This window comes from Nicotiana sylvestris, chromosome 9, assembly GCF_000393655.2.
Source record: "Nicotiana sylvestris chromosome 9, ASM39365v2, whole genome shotgun sequence".
Lineage (NCBI taxonomy): Eukaryota > Viridiplantae > Streptophyta > Magnoliopsida > Solanales > Solanaceae > Nicotiana > Nicotiana sylvestris.
Genome location: NC_091065.1, coordinates 76,254,925 through 76,275,403, shown reverse-complemented (window position 1 = coordinate 76,275,403; position 20,479 = coordinate 76,254,925).

Genomic DNA, 20,479 nt, shown 5'->3' with positions numbered 1-20,479 from the left:
AGATTCGACCACCACGATAAAAGATATAATAAATAAAAATGAATAACAATAAAAAATTTCAAAAGGCTGGGACGACACAAGCAGCCGAGCAAATGCATAATAGAAAGGGATTATTTGTCTAGGAGCATTGCATCTCAACGTGTGATTATATATGTGTTAAACTCTCAAAACTAACAAATTTGTCCATTTTCAGAATTCAACCAGTTAGTTTCTCTAAAGAGTATACTGGCATATTATCACTATCACACAAGATCAAAAGGACCAATACCCGAAAGTATGTCTATCCCAGATGTTGACACAAGTATGGAGATAGAAGAGATGGATGTCGGGAAAATGAAAGAAGAAATGCTTAAGCTCAAGCAGCAAATGGCAGAAATGTACCAAGCTTGGTCTACAGGACAGTTGCCCCCATCTTACCCAAATAACCCTGCTCCATCAATAATCCAAACTCAGGATAATATCACCACTGAATTATCCCCGAGTTTCCCCATTTATCAGCACTACCGAGGCACCACCTCTCAGACACCACAGTCTCCACCTCCAAAACCAGTTCCGTACCTTCCTCCACCTATGACTCCTGTTTTTGTAGCACCTCCCCCTGCTACATTTCACAAATCTCCTAGTGAGCCTACATTTCAGGCCCAAGACAACCAATATTACCCCCCGGAGCCCACCTTCAAAGCCTCCGAAATCAATTCACCTGCTCCTCGGTTTGATCTCCCAACCGAAATTGACAAGCCAGCCAAAAATGCTGAACAAGAAGAGATGTTCAGGAAGGTCAAAAGTCTAGAACAGTCGTTCCGAGACATGCGAGGATTAGGTGGGCAAGTCAGTGTAGCCTACAAAGATTTATGCTTATTCCCTAATGTACAATTGCCATTTGGCTTCAAGATGCCCAAATTTGACCTATACAGCGGGCACGGCGACCCAGTAGCCCACTTAAGGGGTTTCTGTAGCAAGATGCGAGGAGCTGGGGGAAAGGATGAATTATTGATGGCTTACTTCAGTCAAAGTCTAAGCGGATCAGCTTTGGAGTGGTATACACGCCAAGACCATGGAAGATGGTACACCTGGGATGACCTGGCACAGGCATTCGCATACCATTTCCAATACAATCTGGAAATCATCCCAGATCGATTATCTTTGACCAAATTTGAGAAGAAACACAATGAAAGTTTCAGAGAGTATGGTTTTCGGTGGAGAGAACAGGCGGCAAGAGTGGATCCTCCTATGAAGGAGAGCGAAATGGTAGACTACTTCCTCCAAGCCTTGGAACCAACTTACTACGCCCACTTGGTTTCAGCGGTTGGAAAATCATTCAACGAGGTAGTGAAGATGGGAGGTATGGTGGAAGAAGGCCTCAAGACAAACAAAATCATGAGCTATTCAGCAATTAAGGCAACTACTCAAGCTATTCAAGGCGGGGTAGGAGGAATCGGAAGAAAGAAGAGGGAGGAAGCAACCGTAGTTGATTCAGGAATTTGGCCAGGACCCAGGGGTTCACCGCTTTACTATAATCAGCAACGACCTCGCCAATCAGCTTACCACCATGATTCATCCCAACATTACTATCACCCTTCAGAGCCTCATTTCGCCATTAACCACGCTCAAGCATACAATCAGCCACCTGTTCACACCAATTGGCGTGCTCCTGTCACACCAAATACCTACCCCCGAGCTTATCCCGGACCAGGTTTCAGGCCTAGGCCAGCATTCAGGGGAGAAAGGGAACAGAAAAAGAAAACTTACACTCCATTGGGAGAGTCTTACACTAGTCTGTTCCACAGGCTGAGACAGTTAGACATGTTGAGACCAATACAATCCAAGCTACCCAATCCTCCACCAAAGAATCTGGATTACACCATTAGCTGTGAATATTGCTCCGGTACACCAGGCCATGATACGGAGAAATGTTGGCATTTGAAAAATGCAATACAAGAGCTGATTGATACTAATAAAATCGAGGTTCAAACCCCCGAAGCTCCAAATATCAATAGAAATCCAATGCCAGCCCATCAAGAGGCTAATATGATAGAAATCATACAAGCTGATGGGGAGACAAAGAAGCCGTCACAAACTGTCATGATGATCAAGTCTCATGAAACCAAGCCAGATAAGCAGTTAATGGAGGAGAAGCCGGTGTCTAAGCATAACAAGAATGGTGGTGAACCGTCTATGATAGTCGATGAGGGATCATCGAACAAAGTTGCCGCGAAACAAGAGAGGACAAAGGTGATAGTACCAGGGGTTGCTAACAAACCCGTCGTAATTGTGGAAGGAGCACGTACAGATCGGGTTATTATTGCACCTGTAATCCAGCTGCCAATCATCAACAACAAAGCCATCCCATGGAACTATGAACGGGTGACCGTAATGTACAAGGGCAAAGAAATCAAGGAAGAAGTGTGTGAGGTACAAGGCTTGACTCGTTCGGGAAGATGTTTTACTCCCGAAGAGCTGAGAAAAACTAAAAACAATCCAATGCCAACAAAGAAAGCTGTGACGGAAGAAGAGGCGGAGGAGTTTTTAAGAAAAATGAAGCTCCATGATTATTCTGTTGTGGATCAATTAAAGAAGACCCCCGCTCAAATTTCATTGTTGTCATTACTGATCCATTCAGAGGAACACCGTCTGGCGTTGATGAAAATCCTGAATGAAGCTCATGTTCCTGAAAAGATCTCTGTAAATCATTTGGGCAAAATAGCCAACAGAATCTTTGAGACAAACAGAATTACATTTGCTGATGATGAATTACCTGTGGAAGGTACCGAGCACAACAGAGCTCTTTACCTCACCGTGAAATGTGAAAACTCCGTAGTAACCCGGGTATTGGTTGACAATGGGTCCAGTGCAAACATATGCCCTCTCTCCACTTTAAACAAATTAAAAATTAAAGAGGAGAGGATCCAAAAGAATAGTATCTGCGTGCGAGGATTTGACGGTGGAAGCAGAGATTCATTTGGCGACATAGTGTTGATGCTAACTATAGGGCCAGTTGAATTCACAATGAAATTCCAAGTGTTGGACATGACTGTTTCTTACAACTTGTTGTTGGGTCGACCATGGATCCATGCTGCTAAAGCAGTCCCGTCAACATTACATCAGGCTGTCAAGTTTGAATGGGACCATCAAGAAATAGTCGTGCATGGAGAAGAAAATTTAAATGCTCACGACAGCACCATTGTACCAGTCGAGGGAGCAGAAATTGACCAAGGACCATGGGTATACCAAGTGTCAGACACAGTGTCGGTAGAGAAAATTCCAGAAGGAAAATACCTTGCGAATCCAAAGGTATCCTCTACATCAGTCATGGTAGCTTATGAAATGCTGAAGAATGGCTTTATACCCGGCAAAGGTCTGGGCTTATCTTTGCAAGGAATTGTACAACCAGTATCTCTCCCCGAGAACTGGGGAACATTCGGTTTAGGGTTCACACCTACCGCCAATGACGTGATAAGAGCCAGGAGGTTGAAACACCAAGCATGGGTTCTTCCAAAACCAGTACCACAGCTGTTGAAGTCTTTTGTCAAGACCGGTGCTAAAAATCGCCCGATAACAACAATTCCTAAATCCCAGGTCAATCCTGAGGAGGAATTAATTGAAAGGTTCGAGAAATTGTTTAGTGATGTAAATATGCTGGAAGACGGAGAAGGGTGTAGCAACGCAGAAGTTCAATTCGTTGGACCAGAAACAAAGCTCAATAATTGGAAAGCCACTCCTCTCCCAATTCGAAAGGAGTCTTGGTAGTTTATTTTGATTTTCTTTCAGTTTGTTTGGGATGTTTCAAGGTTGTAATCCCAAAATTTATCTTACAGTTGGTTTGAAGCGTGCAAAACCTTGTTATCTTTCATTATCCAATAAAAAGCAGTTTCCTTTTTATTATCATTCCTAATAGCTTTCTTTTCTTTTTCTTCTTTTCTGTACAGTTCTTTTTACGCTGGCTCTAGTGATATGGCATGCATGAGGAATCTTCAGCCCAGTCTTAAAAATCAATCTGGTTCCGAAATATTAATTCAAGAAACATATTGTGATTATGGATCAGAATATGATGAAGATGAGGTTTTTGAAGAGATTAGTAAAGAGTTAATTCACTTTGAGGAAAAAATCAAACCTAACTTGAATGACACCGAGGATGTCAATATAGGGGACACAAGTAATGTCCGGGAAACTAAAGTAAGTGTCCATCTCGAGCCAAAAATCCGAGAGGATTTAATTAAAGCACTCATAGAATTCAAAGATGTTTTTGCATGGTCGTATGACGATATGCCGGGCTTGAGCACTGATTTAGTGGTCCACAAATTGCCCACCGATCCAATGGTGCCTCCTGTCAAGCAGAGGCTGAGAAAATTCAAGCCTGATATGAGTGTGAGAATTAAAGAAGAAATCACCAAACAATTGGAAGCAAAGGTCATTCGAGTCACTCGATATCCTGTTTGGTTAGCTAATATCGTTCCTGTGCCAAAGAAAGACGGCAAAATTAGAGTATGCGTCGACTATCGCAATCTCAACAAAGCAAGTCCAAAGGATAATTTCCCATTACCCAATATCCATATTTTGATCGACAATTGTGCCAAGCATGATATAGGATCTTTCGTGGATTGTTATGCCGGATATCATCAAATTCTAATGGATGAAGAAGATGCAGAAAAGACGGCATTCATCACACCATGGGGAACTTATTGCTACAGGGTAATGCCATTCGGTTTGAAGAACGCCGGAGCAACCTATATGAGAGCAATGACCACAGTGTTTCATGATATGATACACAAGGAAATTGAGGTATACGTGGATGATGTAATCATAAAATCAAAGCATCAGACCAACCACGTTGGGGATTTGAGGAAGTTCTTCTTAAGACTTCGCAGGTACAACCTCAAGCTTAACCCTGCCAAGTGCGCATTCGGAGTTCCATCTGGAAAATTGCTGGGATTCATAGTCAGTCGACGAGGCATCGAGCTAGACCCATCAAAGATCAAAGCCATCCAAGAACTGTCACCCCCAAGAAACAAAACTGAAGTAATGAGTTTGTTGGGAAGGTTAAATTATATCAGCAGGTTTATTGCTCAGCTCACAACAACTTGTGAGCCAATTTTCAAATTGTTGAAAAAGGATGCTGCGGTCAAATGGACTGATGAGTGTCAAAAAGCGTTCGATAAGATAAAAGGGTACTTGTCGAAACCACCCGTGTTGGTCCCGCCAGAGCCAGGAAGACCTTTGATTCTTTACTTAACGATCTTGGAGAATTCATTTGGTTGTGTATTGGGGCAACATGACCTCACGGGCAGAAAAGAACAGGCCATCTACTACCTTAGCAAGAAGTTCACAGCTTATGAGGTTAAGTATACTCATCTGGAAAAGACATGTTGCGCCCTAACATGGGTAGCTCAAAAATTAAAACACTATTTGTCATCCTACACTACTTACCTCATTTCTAGGTTGGATCCATTGAAATACATTTTTCAAAAGCCTATGCCAACAGGAAGACTTGCAAAGTGGCAGATATTGCTCACAGAATTCGACATCATTCTATGTGACTCGAACTGCAATGAAGGCTCAAGCACTGGCCGATCATTTAGCCGAAAACCCGGTCGATGAGGAATATGAGCCGCTGAAGACTTATTTTCCTGATGAGGAAACAATGCATATCGACGAGGTGGAGCAAATTGAAAAACCTGGCTGGAAACTTTTCTTTGATGGAGCTGCTAACATGAAAGGAGTCGGAATAGGAGCTGTAATCATTTCTGAAACAGGGCATCACTATCCTGTTACGGCTCAACTACGATTTTATTGCACCAATAATATGGCTGAATATGAAGCTTGCATTTTGGGGTTAAGGCTAGCTGCAGACATGGGTATCCGAGAAATCTTAGTCATGGGAGATTCGGATCTTTTGGTACATCAAATTCAAGGAGAATGGGAAACCCGAGATTTGAAGCTCATACCATACCGACAATGTCTACATGATCTTTGTCAGCGGTTTCAATCAGTGGAATTCCAACATATTCCAAGAATCCATAATGAAGTTGCCGATGCATTGGCTACCCTAGCATCAATGTTGCACCATCCAGACAAAGCTTATGTGGATCCAATACATATTCAAGTCCACAATCAGCACGCTTATTGCAATATGGTTGAAGAAGAATTTGATGGAGAACCATGGTTCCACGACATCAAGGAATATATCAGGATGGGTATATATCCCGCACAAGCCACAGGAGATCAAAAGAGGACCATCAGGCGATTAGCAAATGGATTCTTCTTAAGCGGAGGAGTTTTGTATAAAAGAACACCAGATCTCGGATTATTAAGATGCATAGATGCCAGACAAGCTACAACTGTCATGTCTGAAGTACATTCAGGAGTTTGCGGACCCCACATGAGTGGATATGTGTTGGCAAAGAAAATCCTCCGAGCTGGTTACTATTGGCTTACCATGGAGAGAGATTGTATCAATTTTGTGCGCAAGTGTCATCAATGCCAAATACACGGAGATTTGATTCATTCTCCACCATCCGAGTTGCACACAATGTCGGCACCATGGCCTTTCGTTGCTTGGGGCATGGATGTGATTGGACCAATTGAACCGGCAGCATCCAATGGGCACAGATTCATTCTGGTAGCTATTGATTATTTTACCAAATGGGTTGAGGCCAAGACATTCAAATCAGTGACCAAGAAAGCTGTGGTCGATTTTGTCCACTCAAATATCATATGTCGATTCGGAATCCCGAAGGTGATCATCACAGATAATGGTGCTAATCTTAACAACAACTTAATGAAAGAAGTATGCCAACAGTTTAAGATTACACATCATAACTCTACCCCATATCGGCCCAAGGCGAATGGAGCAGTAGAAGCAGCCAACAAAAACATAAAGAAGATACTGCGGAAAATGGTAGAAGGTTCAAAACAATGGCATGAAAAATTACCCTTTGCATTATTGGGATACCGCACTACTGTTCGCACTTCAGTAGGAGCAACTCCTTATTTGTTGGTATACGGCACCGAAGCAGTAATTCCTGCAGAAATTGAGATTCCTTCCCTTCGGATCATTGCCGAAGCAAAGATTGATGATGATGAATGGGTCAAAACCCGTCTAGAACAGTTAAATTTGATTGATGAAAAACGATTGACCGCAGTATGCCATGGTCAATTATATCAAAGAAGAATAGAAAGAGCATACAATAAAAAGGTGCGTCCCCGGAAGTTTGAAGTAGGTCAGCATGTGCTGAAACGCATTCTTCCACATCAGGCTGAAGCAAAAGGCAAATTTGCTCCGAATTGGCAAGGACCATTCATTGTGACCAGAGTATTATCGAATGGTGCACTATGTTTAACAGATATTGAAGGCAAATGCATAGATATGGCGATCAATTCTGACGCGGTAAAGAGATATTATGCATAACTTTTTGAATGTTTGTATTTAGCACTATTTCAAAGATTGAAATGACAAAGGCAATTTATTCTGCTGTCCAAACACTATACCATTTGCTTCCCCTTTGAGCCATACTTGTTTCTTTCCTAACCTCTCTTGGAATCAATAAAAAAAAAAAAAATCAAAATCTTCACTATTATGTAGTGAACTACGTTTGACCTGATTCCTCAAAGAAGGATACGTAGGCGCCTCACGGCTCGGTCATAGGGTGCACAACATGCACAATGTGCACGGAAAAGAAATATCAAGAGACCCCAATCAAGAGACTGGGGCAGGAATTGTATTGGAAATAAGAAAAGATTCCAAGAGTTGTAATTTTAAACCCATACCACAACTATTTAGCTTTTAATACCTTTTCCATTCCTAACCTTATACCAAAAAGACCTTTCGATCAATCTTAGAAAAATGCTGATGCAAGCAAATGAAGTGGTACAAACAAGGAAAGAAAGTAAAAATGAGAGAGTCTTATAGGTGAAAACCCACACGGGCACCATAAGGCGACGGAAGTTGAGAGAAAAGTAAAATGAGAGAGTCTTATTGGTGAAAACCTTCGCAGGCACCATAAGGCGAAAGGGAAGTAGAGAAGTGAAAAATGAGGAAAATTGATCAATGAAAACTCCTTGAGACAATTGAAAGGAGATTGATTAAAAGACTGGGTTGATTAATCCGAAATGCATACCCTGATCATTGGTGCCAGTAATTCCAATCAGATAAGTCTTTTATTCCTTTTCCAACAGTCATCCAAAAATTGGATTTTTCTTTTCATTCTATAATTGTCGAAATCAGCGTATTTCGCTACTAATAATCTTACTTTCTCCAAGCTTTGAGATAAATTTTATTCTAAACAAATAAGAAAGAATGTCAAGGTATACTACCAAGATTCAAGGTTACAAAATACAGCCACGAAAGGTGGGAGATAAAAGTACGGGTGTAAGAAAGATGAAATCAAAAGAGGATCAGCAAAGTCAAAAGAAGCACATGATTACAGTTGAAAGATTTTGAAAGAAAACACACAGAGGGAAATCCTATAGTCAAGGATCAATTACAAAGACAAAACAGTCTTTTCAATCATTCCAAGGCAATAAAGAAAGACGAAGAGAAACATCACCATCGGCAAGAATACCACAACCAGCCACCCTGCTTTAAACTAACGAAGTTTTCTTTGATTTAAAACAGGGGCAAATACAATATTTGTGTCTGGAAATACCTGGTAAAGAAGAAGAAGTCAGGCGTCCACCTGGAGAATGAGGACAAAGAATTGAAGAAGTCAGGCGTCCACCTGGAGAATGAGGACAAAGAATTGAAGAAATCAGGCGTCCACCTGGAGAATGAGGATGAGAATTGAAGAAGTCAGGCGTCCACCTGGAGAATGAGGATGAGAATTAAAGAAATCAGGCGTCCACCTAGAGAATGAGGACAAAGAAAAGAAGAAGTCAGGCGTCCACCTGGAGAATGAGGACAAAGAATTGAAGAAATCAGGCGTCCACCTGGAGAATGAGGATGAGAATTAAAGAAATCAGGCGTCCACCTGGAGAATGAGGATGAGAAAAAGAAATCAGGCGTCCACCTGGAGAATGAGGACAAAGAATTGAAGAAATCAGGCGTCCACCTGGAGAATGAGGATGAGAATTAAAGAAATCAGGCGTCCACCTGGAGAATGAGGACAAAGAAAATAAGAAATCAGGCGTCCACCTGGAGAATGAGGATAAAGAAAAAGAAGAAATCAGGCGTCCACCTGGAGAATGAGGATGAGAATTGAAGAAGTCAGGCGTCCACCTGGAGAATGAGGACAAAGAATTGAAGAAGTCAGGCGTCCACCTGGAGAATAAGGACAAAGAATTGAAGAAATCAGGCGTCCACCTGGAGAATGAGGACAAAGAATTGAAGAAATCAGGCGTCCACCTGGAGAATAAGGATGAGAAAAGAAGAAATCAGGCGTCCACCTGGAGAATGAGGATGAGAATTAAAGAAGTCAGGCGTCCACCTGGAGAATGAGGACAAAGAATTGAAGAAGTCAGGCGTCCACCTGGAGAATGAGGACAAAGAATTAAAGCAGTCAAGACACCCACCTGAAGAACGAGGGAATACAATTGAAGTGTTGAAATCAAAAGCCCGCTCATATGATAAAGGAGCACACTTAGAATCAATAAAGCAGAGAAGTCCAACAGAATCCCCAGCAAGAAACAACAAGAGTTCCAAAAGGAATACGGAATAAGCCAAATGCCCAAGAGTCACCAAGATATCAAGACAACAAGAAACGCAAGGGCATGATCTAGATAAGATTTTTATAATTCATGTACCATAGTCTAATTTAGCTTTTTGTATTTCCTTTAAAGTAAGGTGTAATAAGGAGGTCAGCAAGCAGTAAAAACAGCACAAAGCAGCAGTAACATCACAGTCCCATGGTAGTCCCAGCTACCAAAAATTCCCGAACTACATTGACCTGATTCCTTTATAGCCAAGGATATGTAGGAAACCTTTGAAGCAGAGGTTCGGTCAAATCTTTCAAAAAATGCTTCCCACGGAGTATTCGAACGGGCAAGAAATCGCTCGTGTCCGCTCACTTTATCTTTGTACGAAAACTCTTCAAGTTTCCGCACAAAGAGGGGCAGCTGTGAGCACGTAATTTTTGCCTTACGAAAAACTACTCCAAAATAAATCAAAAAATAAAATAAATTTCTTTTACTGTGTAATTTTTGAATTTGGCGTGGTGTTAAATGTTTGTGTTATGTCCGTAAATGTTTATTTTTGTCAAAATAAATCAAAAAATAAAGTAAAATACATATTGCATGCATATAGGATTAATTATGCATTTAAGAGATAATTTAAATAAAATCGCAAAAAATACGCATTGGTTCTATTTTAAATGTTTCACTGTGTGATTGATGTTTTTGTCTATGTGTTAAATAATGGTTATAGAGTAATTAATATATTTTTGTGAAGTTAAAATGGTTTTATAATTTTTTTTAAATTAGAAAATGAATTAATTGAAAAAAAAACAAAAAAAAACATACTAGTAAAAGATTGGACCTGGATTAAAATCCAGGCCCAAATCAATTAATTCCCTTCACAAGCCCAATCCCAACAGCCCCATGTCCGGTCCAATTCAAGCAGAATCAAACGACGTCGTTTGGTCACCCCTTATCAAGGGCCGTTGGATTAAATACAACCAACGGCCAAGATCTCATCACCCTAACCCAAGACCCTTACCCGACCCACTGCCCCGGTTCAACCCGTCCCCCTAACTTAAACCAAACGACACCGTTTGGTTAAGTGTGTAGATCTCAACCCTCCATTCTACCTGATCCAACGGATAACATCAGTCCACCCCACCCCTATATAAATCCCAAACCCTTACCCCGGCCCCTAACTAAACACCCCCCATCCTCTCCTGTTCATCGTCTTCCCAAATCCCCAATCCTAACCCTAGCCGCCCTAGGATTCCTTCGCCTGAAACCCGGCGGCATCAACGCCGCCGGTCACCACCTTAACACCCTATGACCCCCTGAACACCCTCTATCCGAATATGTTACCAGCTTGGTTCGAATCTCCCTGGAGGTTCTCGAATCTTCATTTGAAGATTCGAGCCAAGTTCAGATCTAGACCTAACAGTCCCAAATCGACACCACAGCTTCCCCTAGTCACCCTGAATATGGATCTATCGTTTGTTTGGTTCGAATCAGTGCGGAACTTCTCGAATCTTCTTTTGAAGATTCGGACCAAACAAGAACAGACTCAGATCCGTTTCAAACTAACACCAAATAACCCCTAGGCTACCCTCACCATTGTGTCATGTTTGGTTCTTCTCGAATCTGACCAGAAATGGTTAAATTCCAAATCGTGTTTTTAAGAACCCTAAAAATACCAAACTTCCGGATTCTGTGCCTATTAAATGAAGATTGAGGTTTAATCGACCTTAGTCGAAGTATTTTCAGTGGAAAATACTTCGACTAAGGTCAGTTTGATTTCAAACAAAAAGGTCCAAATCCAAGTTGAGTTCGAGTGAAGATTCAGAGGTATTTTTTCTATTTCTTTTGTGTATTCTACGTGTATTGTTGTCTGTTTTAATAGCTTTTTAATTTTTCATATTCGTTTTGATCAATTCTTGTCATTTCTGTCTCCTACCTATTTACTTGATCCGAATGTGAATAGTTTCTAGTGTTTGTGATTGTTTACAATGTGTGTAATCGACTCGATTAAGTTCGTCGATTAGTTATATTACGAATTTTTCATTTCTGAAAATGTTGACTGAAACAGTCTGATTCTATTGTTTGGACTAATTATTGACAAATGTTGTAAATAGTCAATTGATTAGTATTCGTCAATTAAATCATGTTTGTTTATGAATTAGTGAATTCAAATGTATGTTGTATTGTTGTTTTCTAAACGGGACATTGTCAGTATATTGACAATGCTCCTGTATTTGTTTGCTTTTAATTCAGTTTTGAATTCCAGTTGAAAGAATCCTGCATGTTCTGTATAATGTTAAGTTTGTTTTTATTCAGTTGATAATTCCCTGTTTTAATTCAGTTTTTGTCAGTCAGCTATTAGAGATGTAATACTGTTTCAAAATCATAGGATTGGTTATAGCTGTAAATCAGGAGATAACTAAGTTTGTACAGATTTTAGAAACTGTTTTGCTATAGGTTCTGATTTTTCAGTAATAACATCAAGATTTCAGGGGCATTTCTGGGAATGAGCAGTAAAAAACAGGGTGTTAGTACTAGTATATTATAATGTAATGTTAGTGGCTATTAGTTAATGATACTAATGGGGAACAAGGGATAATGGGCTGCTGAAAATCAGGGAAAAGGTTTTACATAATGGGATTTTCTGTTTTTTAAAAAGAAGAAGGGGGTCCAAGAAACACTTAAATTGCCTAAGACCAGCCCTGTATAAATACAGGAGCTGGACAGACAGAGAAGGAGAAGAGAATTTTCGAGTGAGAAAGAGAGAATTTTAAGAGAGAAAAAACAGAATTCTGAAGAAAAACAGAATTTTCAGAAGAAAATTTCTAAGGGCAGAAATTTTCAGAGGGAAGATTTTAATAAAGAAAAAGAAAGGCAGAGAGAATTTTTAAGAGAGAATCTTTAAGAGATTTTGAGGGCTGAGATTTTAAAGAAAGAAAACAGAAAATAGCACACTCACATATACACTCACACACAGATACAACAACAGAAACAGAAAATCAGAAACAAACTGAATTTGTAACTGAAGAAAGGCGGAAATCTGAAATATTGTTCTTGTGTTGAATATGTTCAATTTTGTGTGATTCCACTGTTCAGTTAAAATCTGAAGTCTTTCAAAGTATCTTACTGTGCATCTGGGCTCTTCGAATCCTATTCTTGATAAGATTTACTGTGTTATCAGTATATTCTACTGAATTTGTTACTGCTGTAACTGCTGAAACTTACTTCTTCTACCTCCATTTTCAGGTATATGTCTTTTAAATTTTAAGTTGAAAAGAGATTCAACATGACTTGTCGATAAAGCTTGAACTGAAAGTCTATTTTTATTTGTCCAAGTTCATCAATTTAAATTTCATTTTTTGTTTCATGTTAGTTAATTAGTAGTACATTCAATTTGATAGCTATGGGCTATTTGTCTTATTTTAAAAGTTTGTATAAAGGTTTGTAATAATATTAGTTCATTATCTCATTAGTTTAATAAATTGTCAAGACAGGGAATAAGGCATAAAAATGGACCATTGGTTGCATCCCTTAATACTATTAGCTAAATGCAAAGATAAAGAAGTTACATTAGTAGAATATTTTGTAATGAGTATGATTTTTTTTAGATTGGTATAAGTTATTATATGGTATGATGACAGGTATAATCATATGAGTAAAGTAAGTTGGTATAGCTCGTCATGATGACAGAACGTTATGAATGCTTACGCCAAATAGTCGGGTTGCATGTAATGTAACTTTGTTAAATTAACTTGCATAATAATTCCCTTTCTACAAATTCGATGCTTATCTACTTTCATAAAACAAAGTGAACAAGTAATTAGGCCTATTAGATTAAAAGTGAGTGTATGAGAATGAAAAGAGATGTACAAGCATAGATTGCCACATTTTACATCATTGATAATCAGAAATAGAATTTGTATTAAGTAAACAATGAAAATTCTCGAAAATATTTCCTTCCCTTTATGAATTATTTATTTTTAGTTCCATATGCCATTTATTCTTCGGCATGTATATATATATATATATGTCATATATTTTTTTAAAAGATAGTATTAATCATATTTTTATTATGTCCTTTGAATTTGAACAGTTGGAATAAATTATTTATATTCGGAAAATATAATCAACGGTCAACATTTAATATTGTAAGTTCTTTGAAACCTTAAATGGGAATTTGTCATGAGTTTCATATAAAAATGTATGAATAATTTGTGGAAAAATCCTTAATATCATTGCAAATATTTTTGCGCAATTAGGGATACGTTCGCGTACCTTGATTATATTTTAGAAGCAAAAATTCGGATTATGCGTACGCGCAATTTCGAACAAATATTTAGTAAAAGGATTTATCCAAAGACGTTAAATCAATTTCATAAAAACCCGAGATGTACGGTTCACTATTCAAGAAAAATAAATATTCTTGATTCAACACAATCTCGGAAAAATGATTGCTTAAAATATTATCAAAAAATTATTGTGTACACGTACGCGTGACACAATTCCGCATTTTTAAATTTGTAACACGAATATACGTACGCGTAATTCGATTCGAAGAAGGGTCCTTAATCACGATAAGTATAAGCGGTAGTAAAATCAGATAACATCAATATATTTAATAAAATCAAGATGATTAAGCCAATAATAAAAACAGTTAAGCGACCGTGCTAGAACCACGGAATTCGGAAATGCCTAACACCTTCTTCCGGATTAACAGAATTCCTTACTCAGGATTTTTGGTTCGCAGAAAAATAAACAGAGTCATATTCTCCTCGATTCAGGGATTATAATTGGTGACTTGGGACGCCTCAAAATTCCCAGGTGGCGACTCTGAAACAAATAAACAAATCCCGTTTCGACTGTCCTTTAATTGGAGAAAACTCCCCACGCGCCCCGCGGGCGCGGGAAAAAGGAGGTGCGACAGCTCTGGCGACTCTGCTGGGGATCAACTGTTGACGTAACCCAGAACCATTGGTTCAGGGTTTAAAGAATTCGAGCTTAAAATATCTGTTTTATTGGCTTTACTTACTATATAATTTTCAACTGTTTATATGCTAATATGCTAAATGTTTTTTTTACCGCTTTAATATTATTTGAATTGTGAATATATACAACTGCTACGAAACCCCTTCTTTCTGAGTCTTCTGAATTTATGGTGTACACGTGCGCGTGACCCACCTTTCTGTTAAAGTCGTACCAAATAAGACGGAGTTGGGACAAGTAACTAGGCCGGGCAGACTTTCGTGCTCCCTGTACGTTACCCCCACTTCGGCTCAAACTGTCCGTTTGGGTAAGCCAGGTTTAGAACAATCAACCTAAGGTTTTACACTTAGAATAACTCAGCCATGTACCGGATCCCTAGTAGGAACGAATATTTGCATCATATGCATTTGCCCTTGGAGACTCAACACAGGGGTTGGGTCTGTCTAGGACAGGTGAACCCAAAATTAAAAGACCATCATGATGCATCCTACTTGCTACTTGTGCATTCATTTGCCTCGAACATGCTTGTTGACCAGCTTAAATAAAATCATGGTAAGAAGCAAGGAATAAAATGGGTTGCTTTAAAATTTTCGAAAAGATATAGTTTTAATTTTTTTTTTAAATAAAAGAAAAAAAAAATTCGAAAATGATTTTTAGTATAAATTTTGACTTTATTAAAATTAAATTTCAGATACAAAATGAGCACTACACAAAGCCCCTCATCCACAAGTACGGAGGAATTTTTATGTCAGCTTCAAATGTGGTGGTATGATTTAGGCGAAGACGGTCAAAAATGGGTCGTCAAGCATTTGGGAAATCTCACGGACATTATGAAAGTTAAGCCTCGGGATGATCTGATTACGGCATTAGTAACTTTCTGGGACCCGGTTCACAATGTTTTTCGTTTCTCTGACTTCGAGCTTACTCCTACATTAGAGGAGGTAGCTGGCTATGTTGGTTTTGACGGAAGTTTAAGAAATCAAAGCTTGATATTCACAAAGGCTCCTTCAATACATCGATTCTTCGGTCTTCTGAACATCAGCAGTCAAATCAGGAAAAGCAATGTCATCAATGGATGTTGTTCCTTCAACTTTTTGTATTCCAGATTTGGAAAGTCAGATGGGTTCGAAATTCATGAGAAAGGCCTTACTAATAAGCAAAACAAAGACACTTGGCAGATACACCGACGATTTGCTTTCATGGTGGCTTTTCTAGGAGTCATGGTCTTCCCAAATAAAGAGCGAACAATTGATATTCGCACCGCAAAAATTGTGCAAATCCTCACCACTAAAGAAAATCACACCCTTGTCCCCATCATTCTGTCAGATATTTATCGGGCTTTGACTTTATGCAAATCAGGGGCGAAGGTTTTCGAAGGATGCAAAATTTTGTTGCAAATGTGGGTGATTGAACATCTCCAACAACAACCCAAGATCATACAGTATGGGTCGAACAGAGCTAATTGCATCGAGAGCTATGAGGAAAGAACAAAAAATTACCAAGCTCCAGAAGGGATAGAAGCATGGGTATCTCATCTAAAGGCTTTAACGGCAAATCAAATTGAATGGACTCTGGGATGGCTCCCGATGAGAGAAGTAATACATATGTCAACCTCAAATAGTTATCTACTACTATTGGGATTGAGAAGCATTCAGCCATATGCACCACTAAGAGTCCTAAGGCAACTAGGGAGATATCAAATAGTTCCTGATGAGGAAGATTTGAGTATGCAAGTAATCGAATTACACCCAGAAGCCACTATTCCCGAAGCTCTACTTCAGCAGATGTGGAATGGGTGCCGATACTTGAAAAGTGATACTCAAGTCCTAGACGCTACCAAGGGTGAGATAAATCCTGGATATGCAAGGTGGTTCGAAAAGCGGTCTCGCGTGGATGATGTACCGGAACCTGAGCTAAAAAGGCCAACAAAAAGACCCCATGTTCAAAATTTCAATGATAAAATCCAAGAGCGGTTAATCTGGGGAGAAAAAGAAAAAGGGTACAAAGCCACTATCCATGCCCTAAAAGAAAATCTAAGAAGGGGGTGAAGTAACTGGTATTAAAGTCGATGGCTGATTCCTCTGCTGAGATGAACTCCCAAGATGACGAGGACACTGCCTCCACATGTGTGCCAACTCTCCACACTCATAATAACCTCCTAGTGCCGGAGACGGGGATTGAAGGGAACCCCTAGCACCGAGATGACTAGCAGAAGAACCTGGCATAGAAGAGCCCTGAACTGATGGAGCACGGGATGAACTCTGGGCTGGAAGGGCACTAAGGGATGAATGGACCTGATGAGAACTGTGAGAACCATGGCCAGATGATGCCCCACGATAACCTGGGCGACCTGAGTGAGCATGCCTGAATGGATAGCCTCTGTCATGCTGAAACTGACCCTTATGAGGAGTACCACTAAATCCACCCTGACCACGAGGCCTCTTAGACTCCCTTTTAATCCTCTCCTGACTACAGACCATCTCAATCTGTCGAGCTATGTCAACAACCTCATCAAAGGAAGCACCAGAAACTCTCTCTCTAGTCATAAGCAACCAAAGCTGAAAACCGAGGCTATCTATAAACCTTCTGATCCTCTCTCGATTTGTGGGAACCAACTAGACCGCATGACGATCCAACTCAGAGAACCACATCTCATACTGCGTAACAGATCTATCACCGTGATGAAGCTGCTCGAACTACCTACGCAGCTCCTCTCGGTGAGACTCAGGTACAAACTTCTCCAGAAAGAAAATGGAGAACTGCTGCCAAGAAAGGGCACTGCGCCAACCGGCCTACGCCTCTAGTAAGCCTCCCACCAACTAAGTGCAGCCCCTGAGAACTGGAAAGTAGTGAACGAGACCCCACTGGTCTCCAAAATACCCACTGTCCGAAGCATCCTCTAACACTTGTCAAAGAAACCCTGGGCGTCCTCACCCTCTACACCACTAAAAGTCGGAGGCTGAAATCTACCAAACCTCTCCAATCTGCGTTGCTTGTCCTCTAGCATAACAAGAGCTACATAGTCTTGAGCAGCTGCAACTGGCTGGGCTGGAGGTTCCCCCGGTGTCTGAAGTCCCTGCACGACCTGCTCAGGTGTGCAAGCGGCGGGAGTCTGAGTGCCTCCCCCGGCCTGAGAAGTAGCTACGACTGTACTAACTGAGACCGTATGAGCTAGGCCAGTGCACACAGATAGAATCTGGGCCAGGGCCAGGGCCTCTTAAAGGCCTGGAATCACAATAGGCACAGCTGGTGCCTGAGCTGGTGCTGCTGGAGCATCTACAACTATGACATAATCATTAACTGGGGCGGCTGGTGGATCTGCAGGTCCCTAGCTACTGTGCGGGCCACACCCCTACCCCTACCACGGCCTCGACCGCGTCCTCGGCCTCTGGTGGCCCCAGCTGGTGGTACTGGTGGTCGTCCATCCTGACTGGTAGCACGCGTCCTCACCATCTGTGAGAGAATAGAATAACAGAGGTTTAGTACTGGAATCAACAGATTCACACGACAAGAATTCAAGAATATGAAATTTTTCCTAAAGTTTTTGCAGCCTCCCGAGGATAAGTACAGACGTCTCCGTACCGATACGCCAGACTCTATTTAACCTACTCATAACTCGTGAAATCTATGTAACCTAGAATCCTATAATATAAGTTAAAATAAATAGTGCAGAAAATACATAACGCAGTCTGACATCGGGGTGTCATCAGTTATGAGCAACTACAACTCGTCTAGAAATAAGAAAGGACAACATAGTCTGAAAACAAATGCTAAATACAAAGCTGAATAAGATAGGAAGGAGAAGCACTGGGAGACCTGCTGGAAGTCTAATCAGCACTCACTATCGTACCCCGAGACTCCTGGATCTGCACACAAGGTGCAAGGAATAATGTGAGTACGCCAACTCAGTAAGTAATAAAAGTAAAAGCAGCTGAGTAGTAAGAAAACAGGAAATTCCACATTATAGCACTACAGCAAAATAGTATATGTGCAGAATAATAAAGTAAGTCAGTAAATCTCGTAAAAACAACTCAGTTCAGTAAAAACCCTTTTTAAAACACTTTTAATAGTTCAAACGAGTGATGAAAACAGTGAGTAAAAGGATAGAAACTTAAACAGCCCCTCGGGCAAAATATCAACAGATCCAGCCCCTCGGGCTACCTCACAATCACTTGCAATCAGCCTCTCGGGCAACAACATGAAACAACAATAGCCCCTCGGGCAATATCACATCTCTCACACTGGGTACCGCGCTGACTGGGGTGTTCAGACTCTAGCGGGGCTCGTACAACCCAAGCGCTATCACAAGCCATCTCGTGGCATAGCAAATCAGGCCCTAGACCTCTCATATATCACAAATCAGAGCACATACTGCGGCACGCAGCCCGATCCCATAATGTCCACACAATACAAGCCCTCGTCCCCACTCAGTCAGAAATCTCGCAAGCCACTCGGGCATTAGTAAAACATGATGCTTAGCCCAAAATATCATTTAAAAAAATCAAAATTAAGTAAATACGGCTGAGTTATGAAAACAGTAGAATACAATATGACAGAGTACAAAATTTAAGTCAAATAGTGAGGAATAACAGTAAAAAGCCCCTAAGGGTCCAAAATAGTTGGCACGAGGCCCAAATATGATATTCATCCCAAAACATGTTAATAATTTTCAGAACACAATGATATCAAACAGGTTTTAATCAAATACATGACTTAACAGTTGTACGAGACGGACCAAGTCACAATCCTCAATGGTGCACGACCCCACGCTCGTCATCTAGCTTGTGTGTCACCTCAAATTAGCACAACGATATGAAATTTGGGGTTTCATACCCTCAAAACAACATTTACAATCATTACTTACCTCAATCCGGTCCAAACTCTAGCCCGCGATGTCTTTGCCTCTCGACTCGGCCTCTGAATGCTCCGAATCTAACCAAAATCAGATTCATACCATCAGAATAAGCTAAGGGAACAAAGCCCACACGAAAATAACCAATTTACATAAAAAAATCCCGAAATTGGCCAAACCCGACCCCGGACCCACATCTAGGATTCCGATAAAAATTACAAGACTAGAATCCTTACACTTTCATGAGTTTATACATACGAAATACATCAAAAGCCGACTACAAACGACCTCTCAATTCCTTAAATCAAAGTTTCCAATTTCGAACCCTAAACCCCCAATTTTAACCACTAATTTCCATAAACTCTATGTCCATTCAGTAAAATATCACTATAGAAATGAGTTTTAGTTCCAAGAATCTTACCTCCACGAAGTTCCCTTGAATTCCCTCTTCAAAATCTCCCAAAAGCTCTCAATCCGACTTAAAAATGGCGAAACAAAGCTGAAAATCGCAAAGGAAACCTTATATAGGTTCTGGCCCATGGATTCTGCACCTGTGGCCTAAATCACGCTTCTGCGGACCGCACCTGCGATCAAGACAACCACATCTGCGGTTCTTCATTAAATCCCCCAGGGTCGCATTTGCATCCAGGAACCGCACCTGCGATCCCACAGATGCGCCCAACGCACAACATCTGCGGCCAAGCTCCCACTAACTAAAATACGCTTATGCGGCCTCTTCTACGCATCTGCAGCGTCGCACCTACGGTCCCCAATCCGCAGGTGCATAAATAAGAGAAGCAGAAAATCTACAGCACAACTCCAAAAATCCAAACTCTCTGTCAACCATCCAAATCCATCCCGAAGCCCTCGGGACCTCAACCAAATATGACAATAAGTCGCATAACACTATTCAAACTTGTTCCAACCCTTGGAACACTCAAAACAACACCGGAACACCAAATCACCCTCGGATTCAAGCCTATGAATTCCAAAACTTCGAAATTGCGCTTTTGATAAAAA